This window comes from Lichenostomus cassidix, chromosome 12, assembly GCF_008360975.1.
Source record: "Lichenostomus cassidix isolate B80296 chromosome 12, HeHo_3.0, whole genome shotgun sequence".
In the NCBI taxonomy this organism is placed as follows: domain Eukaryota; kingdom Metazoa; phylum Chordata; class Aves; order Passeriformes; family Meliphagidae; genus Lichenostomus; species Lichenostomus cassidix.
The window spans coordinates 3,787,843-3,808,154 of NC_139493.1; the positions used below are offsets into that span (position 1 = coordinate 3,787,843).

Here is a 20,312-nt window from a genome sequence, read left to right on the forward strand (position 1 = left end):
GTTTGAAGCTGTGCTGGCTGCAGGACACAGGCAGTGTCAGTTTTCAGTGAGTGCATCAAGGCTGACCTTGAACTCGAGTGAGCTGATAAGAGCAGTGCAATAACCGGGTCATACCCAGAGCTGGCCGTGCGCTCAGCACTGCTGCTTGGCTTTGATGGTGTTTCTTTCTTCCTTGTCTCGTGCCCTTTTTTTTGGCCAAAGGCTGGATGCTCCAGGCTTCTCTGATGCAGAGAGTCACCTCAGCAGCACCACAGATCACCCAGGTGCTCCTTGTGCCAGGAGAGCCACGTCCAGTTCGGCAAGGGAGCAGGAGAAGATTAATTTGTGTAACCGAAGTGGTTATTTTGGCTCTGTTTGATTCCATGTGGTATGTTTGCTGTCTCCTCTGCCACCATGCATGGGTGCATCACTCCCTTCTGCTTGTACAGCTTTTAAAATGTGTGTGGTATCACATCACACCTTAATACACCAGGAGATGGTAGAAGACAGTGTATTTGTCTGTTTTTTTTCTACTGAAAAGGTTGCAAGTTTGCCTGCAGGCCAAATTGCATGGCAGGAGATTACAAAACGTTTAGTTTCCAAATCTGATTTTTCTCCCTTGTGAATTTTCCTTGCCTGCTCAAAGGCAAGATTCATCTTGACCAGCCCAGACTGAGGTGGAGCTCACAACCACGCTGGAAAGCATCCTGTGGCTTGGAAGGGCAGCTGGTTGGAAGGAGGACAGTTTTTCAGGAGCAGTCAGGGCGCTTTCAGCTCTCACCCCATCTCTCTTCATACTCACGAGCGTTGGTGGGATGTGGTGACAGCATGGACTTGTCACTGGGTGTTTAATGAAGGTAATAATTAGTCATGATGCTGCCCCACCACAACGGATGGTTTCAAGCTGCCGTTGCAAATCTTGTGTCCAAGAGATCACCTCTGTATTTCATTTTGTGTTTAGGCATCGAAATTTGGGCAAAAGCTTATGGCACTTTCAGAGCCATTGAGCTGCTCTTGTAATGGTTCTAAAAATAATTAAAAAATCCAAGGAGAAGTAGAAAAATGCTAACCCCGGGATATTAACTCAGTGTTGTGCTTCTGCAGTAGTCTGGCATCATGGATATGGACTGAAATGTAAGCTCTCACCTTAGAACTAATGAAGAACAAGGGAGATTTCTGAAAGGCGGTTTCACTGCTGTCTAAACTTGGAAGCATGAAGTGGAAGGTTAAGGAAGAACACAATTCTCTGAACCTCATGGTTAGACTCACATTTGGCCACGCAGCTGAGGAGGGGCAAGGGAGCCAAGCCAAAACCATCACAGAGAGCCCAAATCACTGTAGGCATTCTTGTTTTTAAAGTTGGTAGGAAATGGTTTTCTTACAAAAAATGGAATTTATGTTTTTTTCTTACTTTAGGAGCCAGTTTTCTGATCTCCAGTTCATATTATGAACTTTTACCGGCCTTGAATTTTCGGTCTCCATTTCACTATTTTTCATGAGCTGTAGTTTGTACATTCGTTGGCAAATTGTATATTTTTGCAATTCTGCACGACTCTTGCTTTTAAGGAAAGAAGGGAGAAAGGAAGAAAACTGTGTTATGTTGAAATGTTCTTCAGATCCCTTTGCATATGCTTTTGCATATTCCTGACGAATCTTCCTTTGTTTTAGGTATTTGTAGCATTTTTCTTACACTTTGCAATCATTAGCATTAACAGGGTAACAAGAGTGTAACAAGGAGAACATACTCCAGTGTGTTAATTAATTCCCCTCTGAAGTGGAAGGAAGTTGTCCAATTGGCCGTGTGCTGTGATTTGCCATCATTAGGACTAGTTTTTGACTCCTTGTAGGGTAGGTTAATCTGTCCTGGGGAGCCTCCAGTGAATCACATTGGATTGTATATGCCACAGATAGGTAGGTGCCACCTTTAAAAGATTCTGAGGCACCTTTTCCAGCCAAGAGCAAGAGGTGCACGAGATAAAAGAACCATTTGCCCCTGCAAGAATTGTGCATTCACATGATTAGTGAGGCGTGGTATTAAATTATTTGAGCTTTGTGCATAAATATATACTGAGAGAAGCTTTGTAACTGGGGGCTTTGGCTATAGTTTTCTTCTTCATGGGCCAAATGCTGTGCTGCAGATCAGGCTAAGGGTATTTTGGTGGAGCAGCTGAAGAGCTGGTCCTCCTTGTGTGTGTGTTGCACTGTCCCACACCCAGAGAAATGCCTCCTCATGTTTTATGGGTGGACTTTGCAGCCTGATTGGAAATAGAAACACGGTAAACAGCAACTGCGTCTCAGAAATATCCCCAGCAACACAAACTGTCACTATTTCAGCTTCTCTCCAAGGCTGCTTCTTAGGGGGCTGATCTGCAGCTATATAAAAGCACGGTAACATAAGCTGCAGCACCAGCCCTGGAAAATCTTGTAGTACAGCTAACAAATATCTGCAAAACCTTGTTTGTATGTATGTGCGCTTACGTTTAAGATGCAAACTTGTATCTGAGTGTGCTCGGCTCCCCGCAGTATATAGCTGCAAAGCTATTTTGAACATCTTGGAAGAGATGGGTTTGTAGTCTGATTTTCTTTTTTTACTGTGTTTTTCTCCCCCTGATGATGTTTATTAACATCTTCCCTGATGTCCAGCTACAAGGGATGGGCGCATAAAAGTTTACATGAAAATACATTTCTCTGTAAGTGCTCTCTCCCTGCGATTCTTTTACAGCTTTAAACCAAAACCAGTTTCATCCTGTTTCATCCCTTACCCCTCAGAGCTGATAGACAGGAGGGATATTTCACTCACATCTACAATTCACCTTGTCCTTTCCATTTTTCACTTTGGTTTGCTGTTGATTTGAAGTAGCAGGTGTGACCAGCCATCCCAGAGCCCTGTTGGGAGCCCACTGCCAGGGACAGCACCCTGCCTCACTCCCGGGACAGCAGGAGGCACAGCCCTGACTCCTGCTTTTCATTCCTGCCTTTTCCATTTGAGTACACCAGCACATCCCAAAGCCTCCTTGCTGACCACGAGTGACTTGAAGCACTGAAACAGGAGCTTGGAGTCAAGGCTGATGATTATCTTTTCTGCTTCGCTCCCCGAGCTGGGACCTGTAGCCAGGCTCTCCGGACACAGTTCAGTGCATTCGGGGACATGCTGGACACGAAGGATTTGCCTCTTTGATAAAAGAGCTGCCGGTGCCTCGGGCAGCCAGCACCTCTTTGGGCTGGTTGTGCTTTCCCCAGCAAAGAGCACAAAGAGGGCAGATGGGAATATGGAGGGAATCTCGTTAGGCTGAGCCGAGGAAGATGGAAGGGCTGAGCTCCAAGGCTGACTCTGTGTCCCTGGGGCCAGAGATGTCTGTGTGGGAGAGCAGTGCACCTCCATCTTCTTGCTCCCACCTCTTTTCCTTAAGGATTTTATGATGCTCTGTGAGTTTGGAGACACACCTGCCAGCCAGCCACCTTGCAAGGGCTTTGCTGGGGACAGGACTTTGGTCAGGAGTTTATGTTCTTGTCCAACTTACTTTAAAGCACGAGTTAACGAGGTGCTGTAACAAATGTAATAATTATTTCAAAGCAGTTTTGGAGGAAAAGCTGTTCTAACTGGTTTAGTTTTACTGCACAGCCATCTCCTGACCTGCCTTATTTTTTCTCCTTTAGCTCTGCTGCCTGCCAGAGCTGGAGTATGTAGGGCAGACCTGCACATCCTTAACTAAGGTGGTGAAATCTCTTGGACACTGAGATTCCAGGATCAGTAGATGGATTTGGGCAAAGTTCTTGTTCTTTGTAGCAAATTCTGCAGGTTGGGTTGGATTTGGTTTTGTTTGACAGGGAGTATCGTGATCATCATTTCTAAGGATCTTTGCCCTGCCTGTAAAAACAAATGTACCAAACACAGCAGTAAAAACAGACCCTACCCAGAGTTATTTGTCTGGTTCCTTTCCTTGATGGAGTTTTCCCCTCTACAATGCAAATAATATCTTTGCAACACTGGGTGTCTTAGATTCAATATGAGATGTTTTCAAAAATCAGTTTGATACCATGTCCTCTGGTAGCCAAACTCCATTCAAAACCAGTTTGAATGTAACTATGTGTAAATAGAGATGAAAGAGTGTTTCTTACCTCTTTTACTTAGTCCCAGTAATATCTGTAGGCTGGAGCTCCAGCAGGTTCTTGGGTAGTTTGGGAGGAAAAATGTGGGAGTTGTGCTAAACCACCTGAGAAGGAACTGCAGCCAGTACAGCCAACAGCCACATTTAACCTCTGGTACGTCATTGTAACACACATTTTAAGAGTGATAATGATTATTTCTGGTACCCTAAGCAGGGAATGTGTACTGTCAGCTGTTGTGGAAACAAATCAAAAAACAGTCCTTTTCCTAACCAATGTAAAAGGAAATATTTTTTCTGCTTATTTTGTACTTAAAAGGGAAATTATTTTGAAGAACTATTTTTTCTTGCTATCATTACATTTTATTTCCCTTCACCCACCTTTCCCAGAATCTTCTGTGTAGCTAAATCCAGTAAAATAATGGCAGCTGCAAAGCCAAGAGAAGGCCAGGAATAGGTTCCAAGTGCATATTTACAGCTGCCCTTCTCAAAGCATCCTGTTTTCTTCAACACTGAGTCTGTTCTCCATGAATCAGACCTTTTGGAGATGGAGGGACCTCTTTCAGGTGTCTGGGATTGAGGAGGTTTTTGTGTTTGTGAGGATGGATGTGTGTGTCTAAACAACTGGCCATCAAAACTGTGACTTTTGTGATTCTTTTGATTATTAACATTTTGTCTTTCCTGATTATTTTGTACTACTTCTCTCCACTGATTTCTTTCTTAAAGGCTTCTGTTATGAGCCAGTAATGTCAATGGGCTCAGCCACTGCTTCCGTGTGGTGCAGAGGAGTGGGAAAGAGGGTGACTTTGCAGAAACATAGGGTTACCTCCAACCACAGAAATCAGGCTGTAAAAATGATGAATATCTCTCTTCTGTCATCCATAGATCTGACAGTTTTGTGTAACTTATGAATTAAACATCTGGGAGGTGTAGATGTATTTTTTTTTCCCTTTAACAGTCACCAAAACCGAGGCAGAATAATTTTCAGTCATCCAGTAACGTTACAGCAAGTTTTGGGAGCAGATCCCTGGATTGTCTCTCTTAACAGAAATAACAGAATTGTCATTAGAGTTAGTGAGATCAAGGTGCTGTGTCTTAACTGTGAGACTTTAACCTTCAACTCCATGCAGAACAGACAGGAGTTTTACTGCAGAGGCCTCATCTAACAGATCCCAACAAAGTAAACAGCGTGACACTTAATTTATCTACCCCAGAAACATGAAGGGCTCAGTCGACCTGATGGGATCTGTGGTTCCAGGGAGTCTAGGTATTTAAAACGTGATGCTCAGCCTGCTAAGCCATCCCCTGCAGCTTTCCTTAGTGCATAAGATATGAAAAAATCTCCTGTCCTGCAAAACAGATATTAAATTGGATACTCTTTCACCCTGCCACGATAAGAAACGCGGCAGAGAGAGGCAGGAAAATGGAATGCTGCTTAGAAAGAAAATATATTTGAATCTAACATAAAAATTGGTGAGATAGGAGGATTTTCAGAGCTAGTAGCAATCCCCTCCCCAATGAGTTGCTGAAAATTCAACTCTCCCTGTAGTTTTTGCACTGGATTGTGAATAAAAATGGTTGTGATTGATGAAGCGTTTGGTGTCTCACTGTAAGTTGGTCAAGAGGGACTTCTAAATCACCCAAATGAAATATTGCATTATCATGAATGGTAACATGTAACTGTTAAGTATGCCGTTGCTTATCATAAGCTCAGGCTCCTCTGGAGCTCTACCCAGCGAGAAATCTTTGTGAGCATTGGAGCAGAGTCTCTCCACACGGCCTGGCAGTGCCACAGGTCCTTCCCTTCCCTTCCCTTCCCTTCCCTTCCCTTCCCTTCCCTTCCCTTCCCTTCCCTTCCCTTCCCTTCCCTTCCCTTCCCTTCCCTTCCCTTCCCTTCCCTTCCCTTCCCTTCCCTTCCCTTCCCTTCCCTTCCCTTCCCTTCCCTTCCCTTCCTTCCCTTCCCTTCCCTTCCCTTCCCTTCCCTTCCCTTCCCTTCCCTTCCGTTTTTGGGGTTTCATTTTTTTTTTTAGGAGCTGAAAGGAGGAAAAGGCAACATCCAAAACTTTGTTTGTTGAAGGCCATGGACCCATTAGTCAGATTTGGAAAGCCTTGAAAGTGAATTATTCCCTCATGTATGTGGCTCATTTTTTAGTTGTGCTACATATTGGGGTTTTTTTTTGCATAAAGCTTCTTTACCAGTGCTGTGCCTGGGATGATAGGTGAGAAAACAAAGTTGATGTTTCATGGAAACCAGCAAAATAGCATTAGAAAAAAAAGTAATTTCTATTTTCTTTACTGACACAAAGAAGTGGCCGATGTTGTTCCTGTTAAAAAGCAAAACACTTCTAGAGTAGAGAGACCCACACCTCCCATTGAGAAGTCCTGTATTCACAATATGACTAAAAGCCAATCCACTTGGGTTTAAGTTTTCTATGCCCAGAAATTTCCACGAAGGCCTTGGCAGCTGTTTCTCAGAAAAGGATTAATGAAATGGATGTTGCTTGGCTGAGTGAGAGCACAAAACACCAGCTAGCCAAGCAGCCTTAGGCTTTTCCATGTTTTAGGGCTAAAATGTGGAAATGGGGAAGGACGTCACACTGGAGTCTGTGATTTTGCTTTGGATATACCTGCACATCTTGATCTCAGGCTGGCCAAGCTACAGGTCTCCAAAAATGCTCCCAACTGAACTAAACTCTGTAGTTCTCTATAATGGAGAAAAAATGCAAGCAACCCTCAGTATGAGATAGCTGACATGCTCAGGCAGTCATGGTTCATTTCTCTGGCTTTCTTGTCCCTGTCTGCTCGTTTTCCTGCTTCCTGAGCTGGCCATGTCTCCTCTCTATTCAAATCAGGTGGCTTCCTGTACCCCTGCCTGCTGGCTTGGGGGCAGAGAGGAAGAGGACGAGGCAGTAGGTGGGGAATGGTGCCATCCACCTGCCTCCCACTGAAGTCTTTTTTACCTGCTTGTTTTCACGTCTGTGCTCCAGCACATGGGAAATCGGTGATTTCTCAAAGAAGAGGTGATCAGGGTTGCTCGCCACGGTAGATCAGTGATGTTCCTTGTTTTCAGGAGTACCCTCGTGAGTTTGGGATTCAGTTTTTTTGCCAGAATTTGGGCTGTGGCAGAACGCTCAGCAAGGGAAGAGTACAGTGCAAACGGCTAAAATTTGTTAAATTCACCGAAAACAAGGTAATTGGGATGGGATGTGGTATGTTGGGTGGTGTTAATGATCACACCTGTGCAAGTATCATACTTTAAAATACTAACAGTTTAATCAGTGTAAAGTTAAAGTGTTCCATGTGTATCAGAGCTTTGGATCCTGTTGGGGTGAAGTAATATTGCACAGGGGTTGGAGGAAGAGGAGGGAGGTGAAGCTGGGCCTGCACTGGTCACCCAATCACTAACAACCTTAACTCATGAACCTAAACGGAACCACTCATTAAACATTAATCTGAATAGAAAAGCTTCATGTTTTCTTAACAGAACAGATTCTGTGGCTACTAATTTATTACTGCAATTTAAGAAACAGACGTCTGTCTGACATGTGCCATGTAGTTCAGTAGGTCAATAGTGACATCATCCTTAAAATCGTTATCTTTTCAAACCGTGCATTTTGCATAAAAGCTTTTATTTATAGTCAGTCATTAAAATTAGGACCTGATATTTACTTTTCTTCTGATTAGGTTAAAGAGTGAATATGAACAAAAAGTACCCTCCTGTTAGCACCAAGCAGCTTGCAAAGTGTGCTGTTCACATGCAGACTTTCTAAAGGAATTATGTTGAACCATTATGGGCTTAGATGGTGTGTATTAGTTAATGCCTTTGGTTTTTTCACTGCTAAGACTGGATTCATGTCCCAAGGGGTATATTTTATTTGGTTTTGGTTCCTGATAGGTTCTTGTCCTCATCACTGAGCAGGTGGAGGCTGTGGTTTGTGCTGGAAGTGTTAGACTTGTAGAGAAGTGCTGTGTTAAAGGATGAGGAAGACTGCTGGGAGCTTGGTGGGTCTCCTCCTTCGCTCTAAGGTTACAGTAGCAGGAGGACCAAGGCAGTCCAGGTCCATATCTATATGTGAGTGTTTTTCAGGGCCAAATTCTGAGCTGTCCCACTGCCCAGCCCCTGATGTGATGTGTGTTTGACCCAAGGCAGGGTGAGGGACTCCTTGGGTGCATCTCTCTAGAGCGTGAGACGCTGTAAGCCACAAGTGAGGTCCCCAGAGGATGCACTGAGTTGCACTGTAGGATGTCATCACCCAACAGCCTGTGATCTCCTGACCATGGCTTACAGGGCAACACAGCCCTAAAGGGCCAGAAACAACAGCCCACTTCAAGGATCAAGTTGTTGAGGTGTCCATGAACTCCTCTCCCACATTTCCTCATCCTCCAGTCCTTTATTATCCTTGATATCAAAGGTCATGCTGAATCTTATACTCTGTGAATGCTTAAAAATAGTGAACATGAGTGCTGGTAACTTTTCCATGCCAGTTTTTTCCATGGAAGTTCCAATGTGGTATGGGGCTGCCCCAGCCCAGCAGGATAGGCTGGGCAGGACTGGAACCCACTCTGGGGGAGTGCAGGGGCTTCTCACTGGGCTGCAGAATGCATGAAGGGAGAAAAGAACCCTTCAAAACTGAGTGGCGGTTTAATAACTGTAATGAAAATGATTTTTGACCAAAAATTATGTATTACCAGTCGGCTGAACTGCACAGCATACTTTCTTAATATTAGATAGGGCTGGGTTGTTTTTTTTCCCCAGATCTTACTGCTAAGATCACTGGCCCATTTCAATTTTTATTGAAACAAATAAACCCAATAAAAACACTTATGCTGAGAGCTGAAGCTCCACAATAGAAAAAAAAAATTACTCTGTATTGAATTTATTGATTTATTTATTTACTCCAACTGGAAAATTGAGTATTGTGTTAATGTATTTTATAAGAATCACGGTGCTCGATGAAATGGCTAATTTATTTTAGCGTATACATAAATAGCTAGCAATTTTCAGTGAGACAGGCTAATGAAAATGATGCCATGAAATTGTCCATACTATGAGGAGTGATGGAGTCAAGTTATTATTGGTTGAGTGCTGCGATGTAGTGAACTGGCCATCATGTCTTTGAACTTTTGAACTGCTACTTGGTCGTGTGATTTATTGATTTTGGTATCAGCATGTTAACTTTTTATTTTTGTTGGGGGGCTCGCACACACAGCACGGATGAGTAACGCGCTGTGTAATTTCATAGATGTTTAGGTTAAACAAGATGGTTGAAAAATTTAAAGCGTGTTAACAGAGCAGGGCTACGCCATGTGGAAAGGCAGAGAGATGCTTGTAGGTACCATTAGATGTCAACACTGATGTTCTGATTGCTGCGGATTAGCCGATACAAGCGAACTTGGCAGGGTAAGCGTGCATCATATTTGTCAGAGAAACGTTGCCTTTGTTCTAAATTAAGTGTGTGTGATCTCACAGCAACTTTGCTCGCCTATCCACCTTCAACCTCTCCTCGTGCTGTACCTTATCAGGCGGTGCCTGGTACGGGGAGCATCCACACTCTCCCATCCGCCCTTCCAGAGGCACGCTCCATGCTGCTGGCTGTTGCTCGGCAGAGGATGCTCGCTGGTGGTGCGAACAGCTCAACAGCTCGTGTTGGACTGTTGTACCAGGGAGCTGCCCCCATCCGCCATCACCCAGACGTGTAAACTTGTTTCATCTTCTAGCTGTGATCCCCTGGCAGGCTGGCTGTAGTGCTGAGCGCTCGCCAGCGGCTGCCTCATCTCTCCGTGCGAGGAGATGCTACACTTGTTCTTGGTGATTTGCTTAGGACGTGGAATTCAGGCATTAAAATAACGCTGTTTGACTTCAGAGTGTTTTCTTACTGGAGAACTTTTCTCTCGACTGTGCTGGTAGGGGACCCTTTGCATGGCGGCTGCTCTGAGCTCTGTTTCTGATTAAACCGACTAACTTGACACCTGCATTTTACAATTTGCTTAAAGTGCTTTATCCTGTAAAAGCAGCGATTCCAAAGCTTTAAAGCCAGCAGACTTGCAGGGGTTTGCACAACTTAGCTCATCCCACCAGCTCGCTGCGATTGTGCAAAACACGACTGGACTTTTCTAATCTACTTGACCCCTGCTTTCAAAATTGCGATTTTAGTGTCTGTCCTTCCCGTCTCCACTAACCCCCTCGTTCTGCCGTGGGTCTCGGCAGTGCATGCAGGCGTTACTATATTTTTTTTTCCCCAGTTATTAAACTGGCATGCCTTTATTTAGATATTAAAAGTGCTCCCCCCCTTTCCCCACTGTGACCCAAAGCATTTCCAGCAGCCTCGCGGTGAGCAGTTGGGAAGCTGGTACCACTTGCCTCTCCCCCCACCCCACTTTGCCTCTCAATTTTTTTTTATTTATTATTTTTAATATATATATATTTAAAAAAATTTAAGAGATGGACTGTTTAAGCCAGAAAACAAAACTGGTGGGAAAAGGCTAAAAACAGGATTGACACCAACACCATTAGCGGAGGGGGGGGAAGAAGAAAAAAAAAATTCCATTTCATTGCAACTCTGTTATTGTTTACTTTGCCATACACATCCTAATATGGTTACCTCCCTGTCAAAGCGGCCGAGCCGGGCTGAGGGGCCCCCTCGGGGAGACGCTTCCAACTGCTGCTCAGACAATAAGAAACAAACGGCGCAACTCCACAAAAGGGCTGCCCGGAAAATAAGTGTCAAATAAATCCTGCCGAACTCTTCCTTCCCGGCACCCGGCCCCCGCCGCGTGTAACCTGCGCGGTGCCCGGCGGGGCTGGGGGGCGTTTCCCGCGGATCTCCCGCGGATCCCCCGCGGATCGGCCGGGGCCGGACGGGCAGAGCTCCGCGGGCGCGCAGCGCGGCGCTGCCAGGTGGCTCGGCCGGCCGATCCGCTCCCAGCCGCGGCCGCGCTGGCGGCTCCAGCCGCGGAGCCGCTTCCCATCCGCAGCGCCAGAACAAAGGTAGGTTGTTCAACTCCGCGCTCCGGGGGAGGGACAAGTTATTTTTGGAGGGTTGTCTTCCCAGTGCATGACTGGTTGACCTAAAAGGAGAAGGGAAAGGGGAGAGGAAAAAAAAAAAAAGCAAGGCGGAAAAAAAAAAAAGCCCAGCACCGCCACCCCACCGGCACGGCGCGGGGCGGGCAGGGGAGCAGCGCTGCGCAGCGTAGTTTTATTTTTATGCAACTTAAAGAAGCCGGATCCCCCCCCACCCCCTTCCCTCCCCCTGTAAAATGCTCAGCTATTTCTAGAAAATTTGCGTTGCTGAAATACTTTAATCTGTGTGCTCTATTTTATTCTTTTAAATACTGTTTTTTCCTTTTTTATTTTTTTATTTTTTCATTTGTGATTTTATGAGCACATATTCCTCTTAGCGGCTATGAATTTCTATGAATTCTAAATAAGCTTTTCTAGGGATAAAACGTGCGGGGTATTTTTACACGAGGATTTCAACTTTTCGGTTGACATAATCTGAAGGTACCACAGCCTTTTCTGCGACTGTTCAAGTGCTTCCCTGCCCTGCAAGGAGTTATCACATTGCTTAAACCAGCCCTTTATGCCATCATTTTTCTTTTTTTTTTTTTTTTGTTTTTTTAAGCCTATATGTTGCTCAGCTTCAGTGGATGCTTTTCTTCTCCAAACTGAAAGGCTCTCAGGTTTTGCTGTGCTTCTCGGTTTGTTTTGAGCACGTAGGAAAATATTAATACAGAGCAGTGAAAAAGAAAACAGTGATGCGTCTTCCGTTCAGGGGAGTCGGCAAACCTGTCCACTTCTACGCCGGGAAGTACAGAGAGCAAATCCGTAATTCAGTGCAGGAGCAAATGAATTCACGGCCGTGCATAGGATGGGTATTATGTAACTTAATAAGAAATGTGGTTTTGATTGTAGGAGCGGACACTGCGCTTGTAGGTATAAATATCAAATCTAGGTAAGTCTGGGGAAGAGCACTTTTCTTCCAGCCTGCTTTAAGCAGCGTTGTCTTCAATCCCTAATTCTTACGGGGATAGCAGCTTCTTCCTAAATTGAGTATCATTCAAAAAATCTTTTAAATACCTGTTGTGTACTTGGTTGCTTAATTGGCTCTTCTTCTCCCTGTCTCTGCTGCCTGCCTTCCCCAGTTATTATGGGATCTCTAGATTTTTTTTTTTTTTTGAAGTCTCAGCTTCAGAACAAACCTGGATAGCAAAGCTGTTCTTTTCTTTTTTTGCCTTCCCCCCCAAATATTATTTTTCACGTGTTATTGCAGATTTCTTTTCTCTGTATTTTTATTTATTTGTCTCTTAAGCTGTGCAGCCTGACCTGTGCTAATCAGAAACTCTTTTAAAAATATAAGACTAAGTCAGATAATGTAAATAAACTTTTGTACCCCCAAACTTTTATCCTATAAAACTGGGATTGATTTTTCCTTAAAAAAATACATTGCAACTCACTAATGGTAAACACAAATAAATGTGTTTTGTAAAATCAAAGGGTGTCTTTTTAAACACATTTCTAGGTTTTGCTTTTTGGGCCTTGTAGGGGATGATAGGAATTAGTAGCCTTTAATTAGACGTGGAGATATTCACATTTTACAGGGATTTATGTTAGAACATGGAATGGCGGGTGGCTTGTTTCCTCATTATGAATACTCCCTGCACATAATGAGGTTCATCATTAGTTGATGGAGTGAATTTGCCCTAGCTCTACCTTGAAAGGCACATAATTTACATACTACTTCAGAGCTTAGGCTTTAATGGATTCCTCGATGAATAAAATGAAAAGCTACTTTCTTTAAATTTTTGAACAGTGTTTTGATAATACGGATTTAATAAGACATTCAATTTCCTTGTTAAGTATATTTGAAAGTGCATTCCCAATTTTAGCACAAAATATACTTCCTCATGTTGCTTCCTATAATATTAGGTAATACATAAGCAAATATATAACATTGTAAACATTTTTGGGGACGTAAAGGGAATATTTTACTCCATGTGTGTGAGGTGACACTGGGCTCCTTTCGTCTGGTCCTCAAGCATAGTAGAGCTCACCTGCACTGTTAAAATACCACAGAGCAGACTTGCTGCCCTATTAAAGCTCGTTCTGCCTGAGGAGTGTTTTAACTGTATATTTGCTGTGTACACTTGCAGTGATGGATCTTTGGAAATGTGTTGCTGGCTGCCAGGCTGACAGTGACAAACCCTCCGGTCCCACCTCCCTATTTATTTTAATGAGACGAGAACAGCAAAAACTTCTCTGGTGCAGTTCCACCTCTGGAACTGCTGCGTAGATGTGATTAGATTAGAGTAAATTGAATTGTAGGCTGCCTGATGTGTTATCATGTCATCAGCTTACTCCAGCCTTGGTCTACAGGGTAGAGTTAGCGAGACGTCCTCATCTTCTTCCTCCTCCTCCTCCTCCTCCTCCTCCCTCGGTGTGTGGGAGGGGGTCCTGCGTGTCCCATGTGTGTCCCCAGGCTGGGCATGGCCAGCACCTCTCCCCACTGACACTTGCCAGCGTGGTGGTGGAGTTGAGAGGCAAAAAACACGAAGCGAAGGCTTGTTTTGATAGAATGTTTTATTACCTGAAAACGATGAGCATATATTAACATTAATAGAATAGTCTGTGTCATTCTTTTTTAGGCAATTTACCTCCGCCACAGACCTGTCTGCTTCAAAATCTTTCTCTGTTCTAAAACATATATTTGTTTAGGGAGTTTTCATTGAAGTGTACATGACAATTACAGCTGTTCATTAACAAAATTGGGTATTTGTTTTAAACTTTAACCAATCACTTTGATATGCTAATTATGGTGTAATTTAATTTGAGCCCTGTAATGATGATGCCGTTATTATGGACATAAATGATGCAGTTAAGCTGAGAGTAATCTCATTTGCATACTGTACATGCCAGTAAATTAAGCCCTTTCTTCGACTGCTTCAGCTTTAATTTTCCACTTCTTTTCACACAGCGCCTTTTCAGCCAGTCTCTTATAAGCCCACTTTGTAATAGTGCTGATGACTGTTTGATGTGGAGAGTTGCTGCACCACAATAATGCAAGACACAAGATGTAACATTTAAAGGATTCATTATCTTACTGAGTGTTGCTTTAAGAAGCTGGGATTAACAAGGGTGGAAGTGTCCTCTCTGTGGAGCCGGGCGGGTCTTCCCAGAAACAAATGCAATCTTTATTTTTTACCCCCTTTCTCTTGGTGTACCCTAATAGTGAAAGGCTTTCAGTAAGGCCTCATGGCATTTCTCAGGAATGAGCTGAGACACTATCAGAGCTCTATAGTACAAAATTTGACCTTCTCTGTAGGGTATTCTGTGATGCTCCACTGTTGCAGAAAAGTTATTGGATACAATTTGCAATATAATAGAGATGTGAGATACCAGATTATTTCTCATATTGGGTATGTGGGCTCCAGATCTACGTGTGTGACGTACAGCAATGCAGAATTGAAGTTTGCATTAGGTTTGTTTTTCTTCTATTTATTTGCCAGTTTCTTCTTTCATGGCCTTTTCGTCAGTTGACCTTAATATCAGCTTAATTGCAGATTCAACTTTAAAAAAATGTTGGGCCTGCTGATATTAGTGCAAACTTGGGTTTTGAAAGGAGAAAAATCACCGACACCAAACAAAAATGAACTGCGTAAGTGCTGACTTCAATAGTTAATCTTTTCCAATTTACCATGTTGTCATTGAGCTGAAGTATTCTCATAACACTGTGGCGTACAAAGAAATCATGTGAAATAAACAGGGCTCTTTTTATAGCTGCTTACTATTATGGTTAGATATTTTCATAGTTTAATACCTCTGGAAGTAAAGCCCGTCTCAAGTTTTTCGCAGCAGTTGGCCTCTCAGAAAGCCATTGTTGTGTGGGTAACCAAGTTAACTAAAGATCATTATTAAAACCTTGCAATCCTTTCCTTACACAGGGTCCCATGACCAAAAATAGCTTGTGCAGTTGCCCACAAACATGCAAGTTAATAACTTCCTGGGTGAACAGTGTAAAAGCTGCTGATTTCCAAGACATGCATGTCACCCCTGCCTCCACCCCTTCAGATGGGAGGCTCTGCGCTCACTGACTGTCCAGCGTTTAATAAGAATTCAGTTTTTGTGGCTGTTGCCTACTCTTGGTTGCAGTTCTGCATTTCTCACATGCCATCTTGTTTTCCAGCAGCCCTTCCATGGTAGCCTGGCCGTTCATGAGCACTGGCTGGGGCTGTGCTGTGGCCAAGCTCTGCCTGACCGTGATCTGACTGCCCTGTTGAACCTGTACCCCTTGTTTCTGGGTCAAACCCCAGGAATCATTCCCAACAAGCCCACTGCTCCAGCCACCAGCTGCCCTGACATGCTGGATTTCAGTTCTTGTACACATCTTCTGCAGGTGGCTGGTGTGAGGAAGGCCATCCAAGGATATGTGTACAAGCACAGAGTGTAGGGTGGGTCATGGTTTTTGCAGAGCCTTTGCTTTTCACCTGAAACACCAGAACTAAGAAGGTGACACCTGCTAGCCACTTCTTTGGGGGGCACTACATCACAGTGCAGGGTGCAAATCTTGGGGTCTGAAACAAAATGTATCCCAAAAAGGAAAGGCCTCCCCAGTGCCTTTTCTGAGGCTGTCATTGTAGACATGGGGTTTATACACGAGTGTACCCAGGAGACAAAACCCAGCAGCTGTTCCCTTGCCCTTTGTGCTCGAGCCCAGAGCTGCTCAGATTGCTGATGAAACGGGGTACAAGCTGACTCCACCCAGGGCACAGGTAGAGAAACTGCTGTTTCTCACAGCACAGGGCGATGCAGACTCTCACCAGAAACTCCAGAAAGTCAGAAATTCTCTAGTATAATGTTGGAAAAATTTGGCTTTAAAGCTTAAGAAAAAGAGTTCTTGACTTTGTCTATTTTACCAGTATCCCCTGTGGCTCAACCCTTCGTCTTCTTTCTAAAGTTATGTGTTCTGCTAAGTATGTGTTGCTTTAGGGTGCCATTATCTGCAAAGCATGTGTCACATCTTCAGCTTTCGTAGGAAGGAGTACGCTGAGCATCTCTCTCTTGTGTCATGGAGAGATTTCTGTCCCAAGCAAACAATGATGGTAGGATGGACTGAGAGTTGGGCTAAGAGACTCTATTGGTCCTTGTTAGTGTTTTATGGATGCAATGATGCTGCAGTGTGATGTGCAGAACTTCAGTGTTGTATGTAGAACTTCAGTGTTAAGCTTCTTGGGAAATAAAAATATTTTTTCCAAAGTGATTTCAATACCTTGCCCTTAAAGAAATCATATTGTAAGAGTTGTCTTCACAAAAGAGGTTTCAGGCATAGTTTTTCCTACTCTCTTTGTCCTAATGAAACACATATCCATCCTCCCCTCACAGGACCTTTTGAGTTTATTCTGGATAAAGAAATTCATTTATGAAGATTTTCCCTTTATCATCCTCCCTCTTTAATCTGATCCTGGATTGCAATTTTCTGTAAGTTTCTCCTGCCACACTTTACAACATATGAACCTTTCCAGCCCAATCAGGTGGGAAATTAAAAGCTATACCAGTTCAGATGATGTACTGTGCAGCCCTGTTTGAGCATTTCTGTGTAATTCAGGATTGCTGGGTTTAAAGAAGTTTTTCACCTTGGGTAATGGTAGCTCTCTGCAGAATGTTATTTCGAGGAGTTTTGAGCTTTGTGGGAGATGAATTTCTCTTTTCCCATCTTTGTTTACAAACTGCTTTGTTCTTACCCTTTTCTAGCAAAACAAGTGTTTCTTTACAGAAATATTTGTGGTTGAGAGCAAAGCCACTGAACCTGTCTCCAGAATTACAGCTAGATTAAAGAGTCATTTATCATATGTTAATATACTTACCCCATCAAAGTCATGGGCGTCAAGACATAGAAACAAAAATAGACCTCTGATTTCTATCTCTGTAATGTTTTTCAGCATCAAGTCTGCTATTGGTATTTGGGGAAGAAGCTCTAGGAATTTGTGATTGTATTTACCAGTAGCTAAGGAGAACAGTTGTCTGTCACTGAAATTACCCCAAGTGCCAAAGCTGCTGCCTTTTCCCTGTTTGACTGAACCAAGTTGACTTCAAGTTTTAGAGTGTGAAGATTTCCTGTTCCCACACTTGTCAGTTTGTTCTTATTTGTAAACACATCTTATCGTGGCTGTAGATGGTGCATAGGTGTCTGTGATGAGAAACTTGGGAAGCACCTACAAATTCTTTGCTTTTCCAGCATGAGAGAGCCTCCTATAGCAGTTGGCTCACCTGGAGAGCATCCTGATGAGGGGGATGTTTTGGAAGTCCAGGTGAGTCTGCCTGTTGTTGCTGGTCCTGAGTGTACACAAACTAGTGAAAGTCAAGTAGCTGTTGAGGTTGCTTTAATCTGTAAACCTTTAGTTCTTCTGGCTGCATGTACCCTCTTCCATCAGCAGTTTTTCCTGTGACTGGAGAATCTGAATGTCTCTCTAAGCTGGTTGAATGGACAAAGCAATATGTTAGAGACACACAGAACAAGCACCCTTCAAGCAGGACAGTAAAGTCTCTCTAGCAAAACTGGTAGAGAAGGGATTTGGGATAAACCACATGGTTCAGCCCCTTCCTTTGCTGCTCTTATCCCTGTACCAGCTGGGGGCTATAGGGAGCAGCAGTGCAGGTAGGAACACCCTGGTCTGTCACCAGCTCTTCCCTGTGACATGCACTTGCTTCAGGTGCAAGTCTTCTGCTCTGGCTGTGCTGAATTTGACTTCACATTGACTTTTCCTCCAAATGAGACACTTTCTCTAAGGATGGTCTTTCAAAAGACCATATTCTTTTTTCCAGATAACTGCAAATTCTTGAACTGGGCTATTTAGGTAGTTTCCCGAGACCATCACTTTGAGGAAGATGAATGAAAAAATCCTGCTTTCAGGTGCGTGGCCTAAATCAAAAGCAGCTCTCTTTTAGTTCTCTGAAGTCTGTCAGGGTTTTATCCTTATTAACGGCCATATAACCCCAGGCAATGGTCCTCTGTTTTACATGGGGAGAGCAGCATCTTCTGCCCCTGTGCTTTTCTGCTGCAGGGTAGCAGTGTGCAAGGGGCAGCCACAAGCAAGGAGAGCTCCAACAGCTGTGTGCTTGGGGACCAGGGGCAGAGCTGTTGGAGATTGGGAAGCCACTCTGGTCCTGTGCCAGAGAGCCTGACCTGGAGGCAGTCTGCCAGCTGGGGAGACTCGCCTGTGTCTCTGCAAACTCTTGGGCTTTGGGAGGAACAGCAAGGCTATGCAAGAAGAGTTTCCTAGGCATCACGCTGGGATAATGCAGTGTATGATCAGCAGAGCTTCAGTATCAACAGTGCAGTTCTTCCAGCTGTGGGATCTTTCACGTGTTTGTTGGTATCTCCTTTGGCAAAGGCAAGATTAACTCAGGGTGGGTGTGCTACAGGCTTGATGAGGGAAGTCAGTTCTAAGGAATGAGCAGCTCGTAGTGAATGGGAAGCTTTATATTGCTTCTACAGTGAAACAAATATAAAAGGAAGAATGAAATGATAATAACCTAAATTGGTGCCAAATGTATGGCATTCCATGTGTGTGCACTAAAGGGAAACTCAGCTCCTGTAGTTTTCCCTTGGAAAATGACTCGTTCTGTATTTAGAACCCATGTGTAGGATGACCATATAAATGTGGTTAAACGGCATAGGATTCTGATCAAAGGGGCAATTACAAGTAATAAAATAGGAAATATAATTATTGCTACCATTTCAGATCTTATAGCCAGGGAGAATCCTAGCTGCTAGATGGAGAAAAAACCATAACATGAAGAGGAGAAAAGAAGAAAACCCACGGACTGCAGCTTATTGGGCTCTATAGAAAAAGAGGGTTGAAAAGTAAAGATACATTTCCTACAATCTCAGAATTCCCAAATAATTATCAGGGGAGAGTTGTGAGCAGCTTAATTGTCGGCAGAGCTGAATTGGAGCAGAAACTGAATTACCAACTTCCACACAGGAGAATGTACCGAAGTCGGAGCTGTGGCTGGGTTATTTTCACCAAATGTCCAGCACATATGCTGCGCTTGCTTTTATTGTTCACCGTTATGGTGTCATGTCTCGCTAGATTGTGCTTTGCTACACACCTCCACCCCCTAACAAACTGGCCCTATATGTGCATGTAGGCAGAATATAGGGAATTAAGCTGTGTGACAGTGAACTTCTGGGGGTTTTTATATGCTTGACAAATGTTTCTTAAACATGGTATAAATACATTGTACGGTAGAATTCAAGTGTTTGAGGGGCACGTTTTACTCCCAAAAGAAATGTGTGTATTTTGGCTTCGTATTCCTCCGTGTTTTTTCTTATCCCCTAAAAGAAATATTTAGTATTTTAAAGGCGCCTATGTTTAGATAATACAGGTTTGGACAGTATTCTCCTCTGTATGTTGTAGAGTTCCTGCCGACACGCCTGGACAAACCTCACCACCTAAAACCCTCAGGCCAGATTTTGGCATTCGGTGTCCTCAGAGGGAGGGATTGTAGCTCTTAATCCTGTAATAGTCAGATTCTTCAAGGTAGCATCTTCTGTCCTCCCACAGGTTAGATTCTCGGTTTTACCTGACAGCCTGAATATTTCTCTTCAAAGGGAACGTAAACCCTTCTGCAGGCTGGGCTCACCCTCTCTTCCCCTCGCCAGGTCTTGCCCGGGCACTTCTCTTGTTCCTTGGACTTTTTGCCATAGCCATTTTCTTCCTTCCTGGTTCCTTGGAGAAAATACACTGTATTTGTAAGGGCCTGTCCCTCCTGACCTATTCCCAGGGGTCTGCCTGCCTTGCTAAAGAGACCTCTCCAGAGAAAAAGGCAAGGGCAGCTGGACTGATCCCATCACTCTTCAAGACCGCAAGGTCATGCATTTGGTCCCCTTGCAGAAATGCCAAAGCCTATTTAGAGTCAGACATGTAAATACTCCGCTCAAAAATAATAATTAAAAAAACAATCTTGTGGCTGAGTTCTTCGGAGGAATGGGAACGTCAGCTGGCATTGGCTCTCACCTGTTTTGATAAGGCATTTCGTTTTCAGCGGGTGTTTGTAAGCTCCAGATACTTGGGATGAAAATAGCTTCCTCATCCTGTTCCCTTCCCGCGGGTGGGCGAGTGGCTCAGAGGCACAGCAAGGGACATGGGTACCTTATCCCAGCTCCTTGTCTTTTCCAGTCATGCTTGCTGGGTTGTTTAGAGCCACTAAATGCTTCACTGCACACTTGG

General features: G+C 43.9%; 1 protein-coding gene across 8 annotated transcripts in view; it reads left to right on the forward strand.

The window, feature by feature from the left end:
- FOXP1 (forkhead box P1) overlaps nt 1–20,312 on the forward strand; it is a 377,497-nt gene that overhangs the window by 170,882 nt on the left and 186,303 nt on the right. The window contains exon 1 of one of the 8 annotated variants that reach the window (XM_085072292.1): nt 10,568–11,073. The exons of the other annotated variants lie outside the window; for them this stretch is intronic. The gene's annotated coding sequence lies outside the window, so the exon portion shown is untranslated. Of the gene's footprint in view, nt 1–10,567; nt 11,074–20,312 lie in introns of those variants that run through there. 8 annotated transcript variants of the gene reach the window in all.